The sequence below is a fragment of the Schistocerca nitens genome, chromosome 7 (assembly GCF_023898315.1).
Source record: "Schistocerca nitens isolate TAMUIC-IGC-003100 chromosome 7, iqSchNite1.1, whole genome shotgun sequence".
NCBI lineage: Eukaryota > Metazoa > Arthropoda > Insecta > Orthoptera > Acrididae > Schistocerca > Schistocerca nitens.
Genome location: NC_064620.1, coordinates 486951081 through 486967337, shown reverse-complemented (window position 1 = coordinate 486967337; position 16257 = coordinate 486951081). Strand labels below are relative to the sequence as shown.

The following is a 16257-nucleotide window of genomic DNA, read 5'->3' as shown; positions in this document are numbered from 1 at the left end:
AAATGTTTTTCCATTACAAAGTATCTTCTATGTTTCTTCACTTGCCACTTTCCGCATCATAATGTATATCGTGAATATGATCTATGGAACACGTAACAACCTACCTAACATTTGTTTAACATATTAAGGAATAACTTCCATGGTAAGAGAGAGACCTGCAGAGGTTAATAGTGTAGGGGAAGACAGAGATTCTAATATCTCTATATATTATAAAAATGTATGTGTGTATGTTCCACACCTCACCTGCACTGATTTTAACTAAACCAGATACACATATCTTGAAAGAAGCAGAATGGGAGTAAGAACATCATAACTCTGAAAGAAATGGAAACGGGGTTGAAACAGAAGCGTAACGAAGCGTGCGAGAATACCCATACTATAATCACTCGGTATTTTAACATTAGAGCTCTGAGTGTCTTGCAACGAACTTAAAAATGCTTAAAAATAAATATTTATCAAAGATTTTCTCGCTGACACCTCTGACAAGATGATGAAAATATTTTCGCTGCAGCTAAATTACCCATCAGGAAAACATTCTATTACTTCTCTAATGTTGAGACTATTCGTAACACATTTTACACAGTATACACAAACTGAGTGTCCCACGAGAAATGGACATTATTCAGAGAGATGACCGAGCGAGGAGGCGCAGTGGTTAGCACACTGGACTCGCATTCGGAAGGACGACGGTTCAATCCCGCGTCCGGCCATCCTGATTTAGGTTTTCCGTTATTTCCCTAAATCTCTTCAGGCAAATGCCGGGATGGTTCCTTTGAAAAGGGCACGGCCGACTTCCTTCCCTAATCCGATGAGACCGATGACCTCGCAGTTTGGTCTCCTCCGCCAACACAACCCAACCGAGCTCAGAGAGATGACAAGAACTATAATTCGAAGCAAAAATGGAATTCTATCTATCCCTTATGCCTTATTTGATCTTAAGTCCTCCAAAGCTCTCTTAAATTCTGATTCTAATACTGGATTCCCTATCTCGTCTAAATCGACTCCTGTTTCCTCTTCTATCACATCAAAAAAAATCTTCCCCCTCATAGAAGCTTTAAATGTATTCTTTCCACCTATCCGCTCTCTCCTCTGCATTTAACAGTGGAATTCCCGTTGCACTCTTAATGTTGTCACCCTTTCTTTTCTCACCGAAGGTTGTTTTGACTTTCCTGTATGCTGAGTCTGACGTTCCGACAATAATTTCTTTTTCGATGCCTTCACATTTTCCTTGCTGCCATTTGTCTTAGCTTCACTGTACTTCCTATTTATTTCATTCCTCAGCAACTTGTAGTTCTCTATTCCTGAGTTTCCCGGAACATTTTTGTACTTCCTCCTATCATCGATCAATTGAAGTATTTTTTCTGTTACCCATGGTTTCTTCGCAGTTACCTTCTTTGTAGCTATGTTTTCCCTCCCAGCTTCTGTGATGGCCCTTTTTTAGAAATGTCCATTTCTCTTCAACTGCAATACTTATTGGTGTATCTATAGTCTTAGAGAACTTCAACCGTATCTCGTTATTCCTTACTACTTCCGTATCCCACTTCTTTGCGTATTGATTCTTCGTGACTAATGTCTTGAACTTCAGCCTATTCTTCATCAAAATTATATTGTCATCTGCGTCTGTCTGCTCCTGGGTATGCCTTACAATCCAGTATCTGATTTCGGTATCTCTGTCTCACCATGAAGTAATCTAACCGAAATCTTCCCATATCACCCGGCCTTTTCCAAGTATACCTCCTCCTTTTGCGATGATTGAACAGTGTATTCGCTAACACTGGCTGAAACGTAGTTAAATAAATTAGTATTTCTCCTCTCTCATTCCTTGTCCCAAGCCCATATTCTCCTGTAACCTTTTCTCCTACTCCTTCCCCTACAACAGCATTCCAGTCTCCCATGACTATTATATTTTCCTCTCCCTTTACATTCTGCATTGCCCTTGAAATATCCTCATACACTTTCTCTATCTCTTCACCTTCATCTTGCGATGTAGACATGTATACCTGAACTATCGTTGTCAGTGTAGGTTTGCTGTCGATTCTGATAAGAACAACCCTATCACTGAACTGTTTACAGTAACACACACTCTGCCCTACCTTCCTATTCATAACGAATCGTACACCCGTTATACCATTTTATGCTGCTGTTGATATTACCCTCTACTCATCTGACCAGAAATCCTTGTCTTCTTTCCACTTCACTTCACTGACCCCTAGATTGAGCCTTTGCGTTTCCCTTTTCAGATTTTCTAGTTTCCCTACCACGTTCAAGCTTCTAAAATTTCACTTCCTTCCGCTGATTATTCAATCTTTTTCTCATGGTAACCTCCCCCTTGGCAGTCCCCTCCCGGAGATCCGAATGGGGGACTATTCCTGAATCTTTTGCCAATGGAGAGATCATCATGACACTTCTTCAGTTACAGGCCATATATCCTGTGGATACACGTTACGTGTCTTTACTGCAGTGGTTCCCATTGCCTTCTGCATCCTCATGCCGTTGATCACTGCTGATTCAGTTTCCCTCTCGAAGGACAAGAGAGTGGCCTGAACCTCTATCCGCTCCTGCGCCCTCTCTGACAAAGCCGTTGGCAGAATAAGGGGTGACTTCTTAAGCCGGAAGTCTTCGTGCCCCAATACTGATTATTAATCAGAATTTAAGCAGTGGCGGGACTAAAACCCGGGACCGAAGAAGTTTTGATTACGAATCAAAGACGCTACCCCTACACCGCTGACCAGAAGAATTCAGCAAATAAATACCCGGGCAACGCCCTATCTAAGTTAGTATCCGAGTACGATAAATATTTGAGGAGGAAAAGTGTACTAATCTCACATGTAGTGATCCCACAGGGAAGATATTCGTGTTGGGCCGTATTATATCAAAAGACTGATGAAAAACATAGAGGCTTAGTCCTGTCTTAATTGACAAAACTAAAAAAAATATGTCCGTATATAGCCTAAAATCCAAATGCAGACAGTCGGCAGAGCTATATTCACAACATGTATGTCAATGCTTTTGTGTGCCATGTGAAAGATGCTTTTATCAGAGGACCGGATATTAGCCGTTTTGGACGGAACAGAGCTCGTATTTGGTAGTTATTGGAGGGGGGGGGGGGGAGAAAGCAAGAAATCACCTGAATCTTTTTCAAAGGAAAGAGTCGGAAAATCGATTTAAACTAACAAAACCATGGAATAAACAAACTTGAATAGCCGTACACGTGAATGCGATTCTTGTGCCCCTACCAAATAGTATATCAGACACTAAGGGTAACTCTCTAGAAGGTGTTGGTATTGGTATTTTGATGGTGATGATTGGTTTGTGGGGCGCTCAACTGCGCTGTCATCAGCAACCGTACAAGGTCCCAATTTGTACACAGTCCTGTCTAGCCGCTGTCATGAATGATGATGAAATGACGAGGACAACACAAACACCCGGTCCCCGGGCAGAGAAAATCACCAACCCGTCCGGGAATCGAACCCGCTAGCCACTAGACTACGAGCTGCGGACTGGTCTTTTGAAGCAATAAAGTTCATAAACGAGAAGATCAGTAGTACATAACTAACAGATTCCTAAAAAAAAAAAGAACACATTCTGTTTGCAGCTAGTACATGGCGACTTTGTAAATGTCCCGACATTTCACGTATACTTATACGGATGATACTTGGCAAGAATTGCAATATCTGCAATTTCGCAGTTCTAAAATCCTGAATAGAGATGTTAGCAGACGTGTCGGATTTCACTTCGATACAGTGTTCCACGTTGTTTCAAGCATTAAGCGATGTTGACGATATTTCTATGTGTCCGGATTATACGCGGTCTCGTTAGGCCTCGGACTGTTACCGTTTTGATCAGGACAGTTGAGGAAAGACCCCAGTGAGTAATGCCATAAGTGTGTGCATAGGCATTGTGCTGTTAGAATTAACTGGAATAATCGTCCCACTCATTTCGAATTTTTGCGGGAACCGGCGAAAAGCCGCAAGTAATGAGAATAATTGGCAAGGGGCACTACATTAGTAGTGTGTGGATAAGTTGAGAATTTTGATATGAGGAGAGCGTGCTAGGGTAGTCCATGCTCTTGCAGTGACCACTGTGTTCGAATGGCTCAGTGGTCGGAGCATCTGCCCTGTAAGCAGGAGACCCGGTTTCGAATTCCAGTCCGGCACAAACTGTCAACTTTCTGCATTCATTTCAATCAATGCCCGCTAGTAGCCAATGTCTGCATATCCTCCATATCTTAACGCAGGTATATATTCCTCTGTCTGGCGTTCCCTATACATCATAACTTTTGTCTGGTAACACTCCTAGAACACGTTCACAATATTTATTCACTGTGTAATGTGTATGAATTCACATTCCGTTTGAATATATCATTGCTCGCTTTACTCTGTTTTATGCTTGCACCGCAAGTAACAAGGGGCACCACTTACAACTGGAAAGTAGCTGCACCTAATCGCGTGACTGGCATAGCCGGATCTACGGTTGGATTTGTCGAATGATACTAACCCAGCGCGATGCAGGAAGCAACACTCCACGCTCACAGCAAGTTGTTGTGGACGGTAGTTTCATTTAGACTACGCCCCCCTTGCACTACACACAGCACGGCGATTGAATCACTGCATCCTCTATAAAACCACAATGAAAAATGCCAGATCATACGTTTGGGGGTCTTCACCTCTCACATCACTCTCTAATGCAGCAGTCATAGTGATACATTCGTTCTGGAATTTTTAAGAAGCTTCCTCCTACATCTACATCTGCATACGTACTCCGCAAGCTGCCCTAAGCTGCATGGCGTAGGGTGCAATGTACCACTACTGCGTATTTCCTTTCCTGTTCCACTCGCAAATAGAGTGACGGAAAAAATGACTATCTGTGCCTGTAAGAGACCTAATTTCTCTTATCTTACCGCCGGCCGCGGTTGTCTAGCGGTTCTAGGCGCTCAGTCCGGAGCCGCGCGACTGTTACGGTTGCAGGTTCGAATCCTGCCTCGGGCATGGATGTGTGTGATGTCCTTAGGTTAGTTAGGTTTAAGTAGTTCTAAGTTCTAGGGGACTGATGTCCATAGATGTTAAGTCCCATAGCGCTCAGAGCCATTTGAACCATTTTGAACCTTACGCGAAATGTAAGTTGGCGACAGTAGAATCGTTCAGCATTCAACTTCAAGTGCCAGTTCTCTAAATTTTTTGAGTAACTTTCGTCAAAAAGGACATTGTTTTCCGTCCAGGAAAGCATCTACGTAATACTCGCGTGTCAATCGAACCTACTGGCCTAGCAACACGTCTCTGGATTGCTTCGATGTCTTCCTTTAATCCGACCTGATGGAGATACTGGTCAGTATTCAAGAATGGGTCGCACATGTGCTCTGTATGCGGTCTCCTTCACAGATGAGCTGAAAATTCCTGAAATTTTCCTTTCACTGGCCTTAGTGCGCATTCCATTTCACATCGCTTTGCAATGATACGTCTAGATATTTAATCGATGTGTCTGTTAGGGAGAACACTACTAATGCTGTATTCGAACATTAGGGCTGTTTTTCCTACTTATCTCCTTTAATATACAGAGGGGTACAAAAAATGTGTCCACTGTTTAAAAGGCCATAACTGGCGAACTAATTGACGGAGTTGTCTCATCTTTGGTAGTGTAATAGTTTATAGCTCCGGCAATCGTCACACAGGCGTTGTATTTCGTTGCCGGCCGGTGTGGCCGAGCGGTTCTAGGCGCTACAGTCTCGAACCGCGCGACCGCTACGGTCGCAGGTTCGAATCCTGCCTCGAGCATGGATGTGTGTGATGTCCTTAGGTTAGTTAGGTTTAAGTAGTTCTAAGTTCTAGGGGACTAATGACCACAGCAGTTGAGTCCCATAGTGCTCAGAGCCATTTGAACCATTTTGTATTTCGTTTTTTTTTTTTTTTTTTTTTTTTTTTGTCAGATGACAGTCGCTAGATAGTCAGTGTTTTGTTCTTAGTTGCACCTAGTTATTCGAGTAAACATGGCTGGCACAAGGCTTACATTCGACGAAAGGAAGTCAGTTTTGAAGTGGTATTTTAAGTACGAAAACATTAATGAGGTTCAACGGCAATGGCGAAACGAGTATCAAACAGAGCCACAGACACGTTTAACGATTCGTCGTATTCGAGGCAAATTTGAAGCCGAGGGCTGTGTTAAAGATGTACACAAACAACGATCTGGACGACCTGTAACAGTAACAAGTCCAGCTAACTCCCGTCGTGTGCTACAAAAATTCACTCGCTCACCACAGAGGTCTGTGAGACAATGTGGCCGTGAAACTGGAGTAAGTCGCTCAAGTGTTCGGCGAATTTTGAAGACAGCATAGTGGAAGTGCGGCATCTCACGATTCCAACACGCAGTGAACGAGGACGACCCAGATCGTAGAATGGAGTACTGCGAGTGGTTTACTAACATGGTTCGCAACGATGAAGAGTTTGCAGAGATGACAGTGTGGTCTGATGAGGCACAGTTCAAACTCAATGGTACAAAAAAATGGTTCAAATAGCTCTGAGCATTATAGGACTGAACTTTTGAGGTCATCAGTCCCCTAGAACTTAGAACTACTTAAACCTAACGAACCTAAGGACATCACACACATCCATGCCCGAGGCAAGATTCGAACCTGCGACCGTAGCGGTCGCGTGGTTCCAGACTGTAGCGCATAGAACCGCTCGGCCACACCGGCCGGCCTCAATGGTACAGTAAATCGCCACAATTGCATCTACTAAATCCGAACGTCGAAATAGACAAAGCCGTGAATTTGCCAGGAGTAAATGTGTGGTGTGGGCTGTCTCACCGTGGCTTGATTAGGCCATTCTTCTTTGACGGAACAGTTACCGGTGAGGTGTACCTTCAGAAGCTTCAGACATCCATTTTACCTGCCGTCCGAGACTTGTATGGAGACGGAAGAGTTTACTTTCAACAAGATGGTGTCCCAGCCCACTACCAAAATCGTGTTAGGGCGTATCTCGACGAAAATCTACCAGGAAGATGGATAGGCTGTAGAGGTGCTGTGGAGTATCCACCATGTTCCCCAGACCTAACTCCTCTAGACTTTTACCAGTGGGGAACACTAAAGGACGTCGTTTATCTACAAAAGCCACACACATTGGATGAACTTCGAGAGTCCATCGTACATCCATGTGCAAATATCCAATTGAACACGTTGCAGTCAGTAGTTTGTGCTGCAGTTCGGCGGAATCGTTTGTGTGTGGATGTTAATGGTGACCATTTCGAACACCTACAGTGATATCTTTAAGTTGGACTTTAAGCTGCACTTTCACAAAAAATGAGACAACTCCGTCAATTAGTTTGCAAGTTATGGACTTGTAAACAGTGGATATATTTTTTGGACCCCTCTGTACATTCTTCTATACGTAGAAAAGCTGCCATTCATTACACCAAACCAAGCGGGGTGGCGCAGCGGTTAGCAGTCTGGACTCACATTCGGGAGGATGACGGTTCAATCCCTTCTTCGGTCATCCTGATTTAGATTTTCTTTCATTTCAGGCAAATGGCAGGATGGTTCCTTTGAAAGGAAACGGCTGATTTCCTTCCCCATCTTTCCCTAATCCGAGCTTGTGCTCCGTCTCTAATGACCTCGTTGTTGACGAGACACTAAACACTGATCTCCTCCTCCTCCTCCATCACATAAACTAGAAATTTTGTCAAAGTCGTCTTGTATCCTTGTACAGTCACTCAACGACGTCACATTCCCGTCCATTCCAAGCAAATTGTGACTGCCGCTTCTAGCTTCAGTGGGCGCAGAGCCGCCTCACGGCGTTTGGACTGCGACAGACGCCAGCTGTTTGTGCGGCCTCTCGTCTGCTAACGGACCCGCTTATCGGCAACTGCGGTCTTTGCCTGGTCCACAAGTTACGTACAGCCTTGCCGCCTACCGGGCACTTCGCTTGTGCTCGCACGCCACGCTCTCTGAGTCACTAGGTCGCCGGGGCAGCAGATGGAAGACACGTCTCGCTGCTGTAAGACCTCTGCACAGACCGTCATATTTTCCTCTCGAGAACCGCACGACGGGTATTACGTAACATCCATGGGTTAACGTGGTGGAACGCGCCGTACATACAAGACCAAAAGCGGTTTAGGAGAAGAAAGGGAAAAGTAAATGTTTCAGACTACCACATGTGATGGAAAATTGTCATGCAAAAGAAATAGCCAGTAGAACGCAGGAATACACCGGGGCTACAATGGTGGAGGTGATCTGTCCAGAAGTGCAATACGAGAAAAAGAATGGCGTAGAAGAAACAAGTCATCCAATTGTGCGATCATAGTTTGACGGAGCACTGAAAAATTTAAGCCCAGACAAAAAATTGTTCAAATGGCTCTGAGCACTATGGGACTTAACTTCCGAGGTCATCAGTCCCCTAGAACTGAGAACTACTTAAACCTAACTAACCTAAGGACATCACACACATCCATGCCCGAGGCTGGATTCGAACCTGTGACCGTAGCGGTCGCGCGGTTCCAGACTGAAGCGCCTGGAACCGCACGGCCACACCGGCCGGCCAAGCCCAAACAGATCAGTTGTTATCGAGAATATAAAGTAAAGGGAGACATATTCGTTAACATTTAAATTTACAACATTTTTTCACTCTTTAATACGAAGGCATTTCATTCAGTTCTATACACAAAATAGTAACAGGATCAACTACAAATATAAATATAATAATTTTTATGTTACAAGAACGAGTGGAATTTTAAATGATGATCAGGTACCATAGACATTGGTGGGTAATTTCGTGATGTGGTGAGATAATTTCGTGATATGGGCAGGTAATTTCGTTATATGGGCAGGAAATTTCATGATATGGACAGGTAATTTCGTGACGTTTGTTAGATGGTTAGTGGAGTGCAGATGGGTCAACAATACCTGCCAACGATGGTGCTCTAAGAGACTGCATGCCGAAGTGGTGCGTTGCCTTTCCACCAGGTGTAGTCGTAGTGAGTTAACAAAAAATATCGCGAAATTACCTTTATACAGCCAATCAGTTAAACTTAATATAGCACTTGCAGTAGCCGGCCGCTGTGGCCGAGCGCTTCTAGGCGCTTCATTCTGGAACCGCGCGACCGCTACGGTAGTAGGTTCGAATCCTGCCTCGGGCATGGAAGTGTGTGATGTCCTTAGGTTAGTTAGGTTAAGTAGTTCAAAGTTCAAGGGGACTGATGACCTCTAAGGCGCTGCAGTCATGGACTGTGCGGCTGGTCCCGGCGGAAGTTCGAGTCCTCTCTCGGGCATGGGTGTGTGTGTGTTTGTCCTTAGGATAATTTAGGTTAATTGGTATGTAAGCTTAGCAGTTAAGTCCCATAAGATTTCACACACATTTGAACATTTTTGAACTGTGAAACACGTATGTTGTGTGGCGGTGATGGCGAGGCATTGCAGAGTCTCTGACCAGAGAGCTATTTGTCGTTCCTAGTCTGCGCTTGACCGCGCGAGAGTTCAGTTGCGAGTTAGAGTTCGAGAGTAGTAGCGCATGCGAGATGACGTAGTCTGTGGTAGTAGCACGCGAGAGATAGTCGCAGTTGTGTGTGAGGAGTCGGCGGGCGTCGACATGGCACACTGGTCAAGATTCAGGACGAGGTAGATTTTTAAATAAGGTAATGAAGCAGCATTGCGCACATTTGATAATGTAATGTAAATTAACTGTAACTAATTTGTTCAAGAATCGCCCCAATAATAATTTGTTTTCAAACCAAGCATTTTAACAAAAAAACATTTTATTGAAAGAAATATTTCCCTTGGTATTCCTTAAAGAAAAGTTTCCCTTAAATTCAAAATTTTTGCAATGCATTTCCTTTAATTCCAGAGCAACAGACCTAATTTCTTTGCTACTTTTTTTTGAACAAGCCTCAATTTCCTCGCGTAACTGTTCCTTAGTATCTTGACACTGCGCGGCAACGGCTCTAATTTGTTCACTAAGCTGCCTAGAATTGTTGTCTAATTTTTCATTAAGATTGTCTTGTTTTTCATTAAGTTGTTTGAAATTTGCATCATTATTGTCTAGTTTTTTATTCTGTTGCTTGACCTGTTCACTAAGTTGTTTGTTACCCTCACTAAGGTTGTCTTGTTTTTCAATAATTTGGTTAACTCGTTGCAGCAATAGTGCCATAATTTGATCCGATCCAAAATTAGCATTTCTATTCTCAGTGCTGTTTAGTGGTGTACCTGCAATTGTCGCGCTTTGTGTGACCATTTGGTCATTCTGCAATTTACAAAAAGGATTATCAGTCGGATGTACACTGTCAGACACTATTTCGGAATTAAATAAATCCGTCGTACTTTGTGTATCCTGTTCATTTTCATTAGACAAATTTGTGTGTTCATCACGTGAATTTAGTAAACCGGTTGTGTTAGGCTGGGCAGCGCTCATTACAATAGAGCGTCCCGCGTCATCGATTGTCGTCAAATCAACAGAGGACATAACCGAGTTCGTTTGTTCATCATTAAGACAATAATCATCATTAGTGGTTGGAACGCACTGATTGTCGGTGAATGCAGGATTGTCATCATTACACTGCCTGTCACAAGTGCTATCGGTGAAGTTGTTTAAGTCGGTAATCATATTCATAATACCTCGCGATACACTATTCACAGTCTTTCGCGGCATTTTTACTATAGTCACAATTATTCATAAATAAAACAAGCACAATGCAAAAAGCAACACACAAAAATACAACAGAGCAACGAATTGCCGATGATCTGAGGAAAGAAAGTCACAAAATTAGTAAAAGCGTTGCGCCAAATCCTAATTATATTTAAAGCAAATAAGAGCAGATATCTGGCTACGTTTCAGAAGATTCTCAACGAAATACGATCCTGGACCGGGTGTCGCCAAGTGTAACCTCCCCACAAAAATTTGAAAGGACAATATTTAATAGAAATGGAGCCAAGTGTAAGCTCCCCAGAGAAATTTAAGATAATATTTTAAATGAGAATAGACATAGAGCTAAGTGTAACCTCCCAGCAATTAAATTTAATGACAATGACAAATAAAATTAGCAATCTGACCCTAATGTAAGCTGCCCACAAAAAAATGTAAGACAATTCAATGATAATGAAATCTCAGTGACAATGAAAACCCAAATAGACCGAAATGTCGATCTTTAGGCCCTGATTAAACTCAAATTCTTACCTCAGTAAAACTGGATCTTCTCTTATTTTTCGCCATAGCTCGAAGGAAATGCATTGCAAAAATTTTGAATTTAAGGGAAACTTTTCTTTAAGGAATGCCAAGGGAAATATTTCTTTCAATAAAATGTTTCTTTTGTTAAAATGCTTGGTTTGAAAACAAATTATTATTGGGGCGATTCTTGAACAAATTAGTTACAGTTAATTTACATTACATTATCAAATGTGCGCAATGCTGCTTCATTACCTTATTTAAAAATCTACCTCGTCCTGAATCTTGACCAGTGTGCCATGTCGACGCCCGCCGACTCCTCACACACAACTGCGACTATCTCTCGCGTGCTACTACCACAGACTACGTCATCTCGCATGCGCTACTACTCTCGAACTCTAACTCGCAACTGAACTCTCGCGCGGTCAAGCGCAGACTAGGAACGACAAATAGCTCTCTGGTCAGAGACTCTGCAATGCCTCGCCATCGCCGCCACACAACGTACGTGTTTCAACTGATGACCTCAGACGTTAAGTCCCATGGTGCTCAGATCCATTTGAACAATTTTTGAGCTACTTGCAGTACAAAGGAACCAAGCTATAGTGCAAAACAGTGGACTGTGCTTAAGCTACACCCTTATAAATGTTAAGAAGCTGTGAATTTTCCCTCAAAAACTTGAGCTGTAGCTTCTGTTATGTAAATAACAAAACTAAGTGCGCTAAATAACGATTTATCAACATTCTTGGCTACGAGAATGACAATGTAGGTTTTGTTCTTACTTTGATTAGTTATCTCAGCTGTTCAGAAACAGTGCACACACTGCTACAACTATTGGATCCTAAAGACGATCAACGACTGAGCGCCTGCAATTAGGTCAACAATATCTTGTGCTGGCAATAATTATGACCCAAGGAACTACAAGGCGCGCGTTGACTCTCATAGAGGTGTGGTCGCAGTGAGTTAAATATCACGAAATTACCTATATCATGAAAATACCTTCCTTTTCCTTTACCTTATCTTAAAAGCAACGGAAAAGATTGGGAAGTGTAGAAAACTGGTCGTTATTTAATCTGTGATCAAGAACCAATGAAATATCGGAATAGTCATACGCCCAAAAGAATATTAACATCACGCTAAGACGGCGCCATCGGATACCTGTGAAAAAGGTCGGACAATTGGGCTGACATCTTACGCTGCTGACCAGAACTGCGGAGACATGATTGGAAACAGAACTGAGCGGTTCGAGACAATGATTAATTTCGTTTCAGGAATGGAATACACACCGGAGAAATAATTGGCTTTGCGATTATTACGGGAAAAAAAGTGTAAGGAAAGTCAGGATAGATTCATAGCAATCGTGAGTGGCACAAAAACTACATTGTAAGTTGGTATTAGGCGTTTTAGTCCAAAAACCAGTAATTAGGATGGAGTACACATCCAGACACTAATTTATAACCCCTGAAATTACTAAAGGGGATTAAACAAGTGGATGTTCAAGAAAGACGAGTTCTAGTCAACGCCTTGTCACTATTGTTTATCTTTCACGTTGAAAGAGCGATGAACTAAAGTAGATTTCAGACAATGAATTAAAGTACAACAGCCAATGTTTAACATCACAAACGATGTATAACTTCCGGATGAAAGTATGGAAGATAAGCTAGGCGAAGCTTCGACCAAACTATGAGAAATAGAATGGACCCAGTTATTCAACATCAAAATTGGGGAATGCGAAGTTCTAGACAAAAAATATAAGAATTCTGTTATCTAATAAGAACTTTTACACATTAATTCATCCGGGCGAATCTTTTAAACTTGAGTACACTCTTCATCACTTCTTATTTGTGATCTGAATCTATAGCTGCTACTGGTTATGCCTTACATCCCGAAATCCGATTTCTGAATTTCTGCCCGACCATGATGTAACCAAGTTTAAATCTTCCCGTCTCCCCTGGCTGTTTCCAAGTATACCTCCTGCTCTTGCAGTTTTGGAAAAGTGTATTCCCTGCATCTAGCTGAAACTTATTTTCAGTACTCGATTAGTACTTCTCCTTTCTCATTCCTGTTTCTGAGCCCACATTCTTCGGTAATTATTTCTTCTATTTCGTCTGCTACTACAGCGTTCCAGTGCACCACGGTCATAAGACTTTTATCTGTCTTTAGAAACTCTATTACCTGTTCAGTGTCTTCATATTCTTTCTGTATCTCATCTTCTGCATGGGACATCGGCACGTAAAGCTCAACTATCGTTGTTTCCTTTGGTTTGCCGTCAGTTCCGATAAGAACAAGCGTATCACTCAACTGTTCACAGTAAATCTCCGCCGCATCTATTCATGACGAACCTCACTCCTGTTACATTCCTTTTTGCTGCTGTTATTATGACCCTATTTTCGTTTGACTACAAATCCTTATCTTCTTCCCATTTCATTGCACAACCCCCCCCCCCCTCCCCCCAACTATATCTAGACTGAACCTTTCCATTTCCATCAGATACTCCTTCACGTTAAAACTTCTGCCATTTTGCGGTCTGACTTGTATTATGTTACAGATTCATTGGTTATTGAGTCTTTTCCTCATGGTCACTGCCCCTTGGCAGCCTCCTCCCGGAGATCAGAACGGGAAATCTTTTTCCAGTGGGATATAATGACTCTTTTTCAGTTACAGGTCACATGTCTTTTGGATAAGCACTGAGTGTTTTCAAAAAATGGTTCAAATGGCTCTGAGCACTATGGGACTTAACATCTTAGGTCATCAGTCCCCTAGAACTTAGAACTATTTAAACCTAACTAACCTAAGGACATAACACACATCCATGCCCGAGGCAGGATTCGAACCTGCGAGCGTAGCAGTCCCGAGGTTCCGGACTGCAGCGCTTAGAACCGCACGGCCACCGCGGCCGGCTCTGAGTGTTTTCGATGCAGTTTCCACTCCATTCTGCGTCCTCATGCCGTTGATCATTACTCTGCCAGACACTTATGTGTGATTTGCGGAGTATCCGAGTAGATGTAGATGTAGATTGCTGATTCTTCCGCGTTTAAGGGGCAGATTACCACCTCAAAGGCAAGAAGTTGCTTTGAAACTGTTCACCAGTGCCGCTCCCACTCCCCCCCCCCCACCCTCCACCACCCACCCCACGTCTTTGACAAAGTTGTTGGCAGAACGAGTATGTCTCTTTGTTGCTGCCGTTACCGATAGGTTTTGGAATTTAAGCAGTGGCTGGGATCAAACCCAGGACGCAGAACGTTTGGATTACTAAAAATGCTCTGAGCACTATGGGACTTAACATCTGTGGTCATCACTCCCCTAGAACTTAGAACTACTTAAACATAACTAACCTAAGGACATCACACACATCCATGCCCGAGGCAGGATTCGAACCTGCGACCGTAGCGGTCGCGCGGCTCCGGACTGAGCGCCTAGAACCGCTAGACCACCGCGGCCGGCTTGGATTACTAGCGACAGGTAGTACCCCTTATACCACGTTAAATTCAAGTAACTCCAAAACTCAGGAAATGAGCTTTAGGAACAGATGCGTGAATCCCGCACTGGTGTCCTGAGCATATACCTAGTGGAGGTACACTCCTGGAAATTGAAATAAGATCACCGTGAATTCATTGTCCCAGGAAGGGGAAACTTTATTGACACATTCCTGGGGTCAGATACATCACATGATCACACTGACAGAACCACAGGCACATAGACACAGGCAACAGAGCATGCACAATGTCGGCACTAGTACAGTGTATATCCACCTTTCGCAGCAATGCAGGCTGCTATTCTCCCATGGAGACGATCGTAGAGATGCTGGATGTAGTCCTGTGGAACGGCTTGCCATGCCATTTCCACCTGGCGCCTCAGTTGGACCAGCGTTCGTGCTGGACGTGCAGACCGCGTGAGACGACGCTTCATCCAGTCCCAAACATGCTCAATGGGGGACAGATCCGGAGATCTTGCTGGCCAGGGTAGTTGACTTCCACCTTCTAGAGCACGTTGGGTGGCACGGGATACATGCGGACGTGCATTGTCCTGTTGGAACAGCAAGTTCCCTTGCCGGTCTAGGAATGGTAGAACGATGGGTTCGATGACGGTTTGGATGTACCGTGCACTATTCAGTGTCCCCTCGACGATCACCAGTGGTGTACGGCCAGTGTAGGAGATCGCTCCCCACACCATGATGCCGGGTGTTGGCCCTGTGTGCCTCGGTCGTATGCAGTCCTGATTGTGGCGCTCACCTGCACGGCGCCAAACACGCATACGACCATCACTGGCACCAAGGCAGAAGCGACTCTCATCGCTGAAAACGACACGTCTCCATTGGTCCCTCCATTCACGCCTGTCGCGACACCACTGGAGGCGGGCTGCACGATGTTGGGGCGTGAGCGGAAGACGGCCTAACGGTGTGCGGGACCGTAGCCCAGCTTCATGGAGACGGTTGCGAATGGTCCTCGCCGATACCCCAGGAGCAACAGTGTCCCTAATTTGCTGGGAAGTGGCGGTGCGGTCCCCTACGGCACTGCGTAGGATCCTACGGTCTTGGCGTGCATCCGTGCGTCTCTGCGGTCCGGTCCCAGGTCGACGAGCACGTGCACCTTCCGCTGACCACTGGCGACAACATCGATGTACTGTGGAGACCTCACGCCCCACGTGTTGAGCAATTCGGCGGTACGTCCACCCGGCCTCCCGCATGCCCACTATACGCCCTCGCTCAAAGTCCGTCAACTGCACATACGGTTCACGTCCACGCTGTCGCGGCATGCTACCAGTGTTAAAGACTGCGATGGAGCTCCGTATGCCACGGCAAACTGGCTGACACTGACGGCGGCGGTGCACAAATGCTGCGCAGCTAGCGCCATTCGACGGCCAACACCGCGGTTCCTGGTGTGTCCGCTGTGCCGTGCGTGTGATCATTGCTTGTACAGCCCTCTCGCAGTGTCCGGAGCAAGTATGGTGGGTCTGACACACCGGTGTCAATGTGTTCTTTTTTCCATTTCCAGGAGTGTAGTTTGCTGTTGCCTTCCTCCGACCTGTTACGAAGTGTCAGGTGCGTAATATGTGTCGTGTGGATGGTGGCGACGAGTCTGTGTACAGTCGAATGTGCGTCTGCGTTGTTTTGAATTAG

At 44.3% G+C, this 16257-nt stretch overlaps 1 protein-coding gene across 1 annotated transcript in view; it reads right to left on the bottom strand.

The window, feature by feature from the left end:
• The window catches only part of LOC126195111 (ATP-binding cassette sub-family G member 1), a 495613-nt gene that overhangs the window by 347708 nt on the left and 131648 nt on the right, over positions 1 to 16257 (bottom strand). The gene's annotated exons all lie outside the window — the stretch shown is intronic.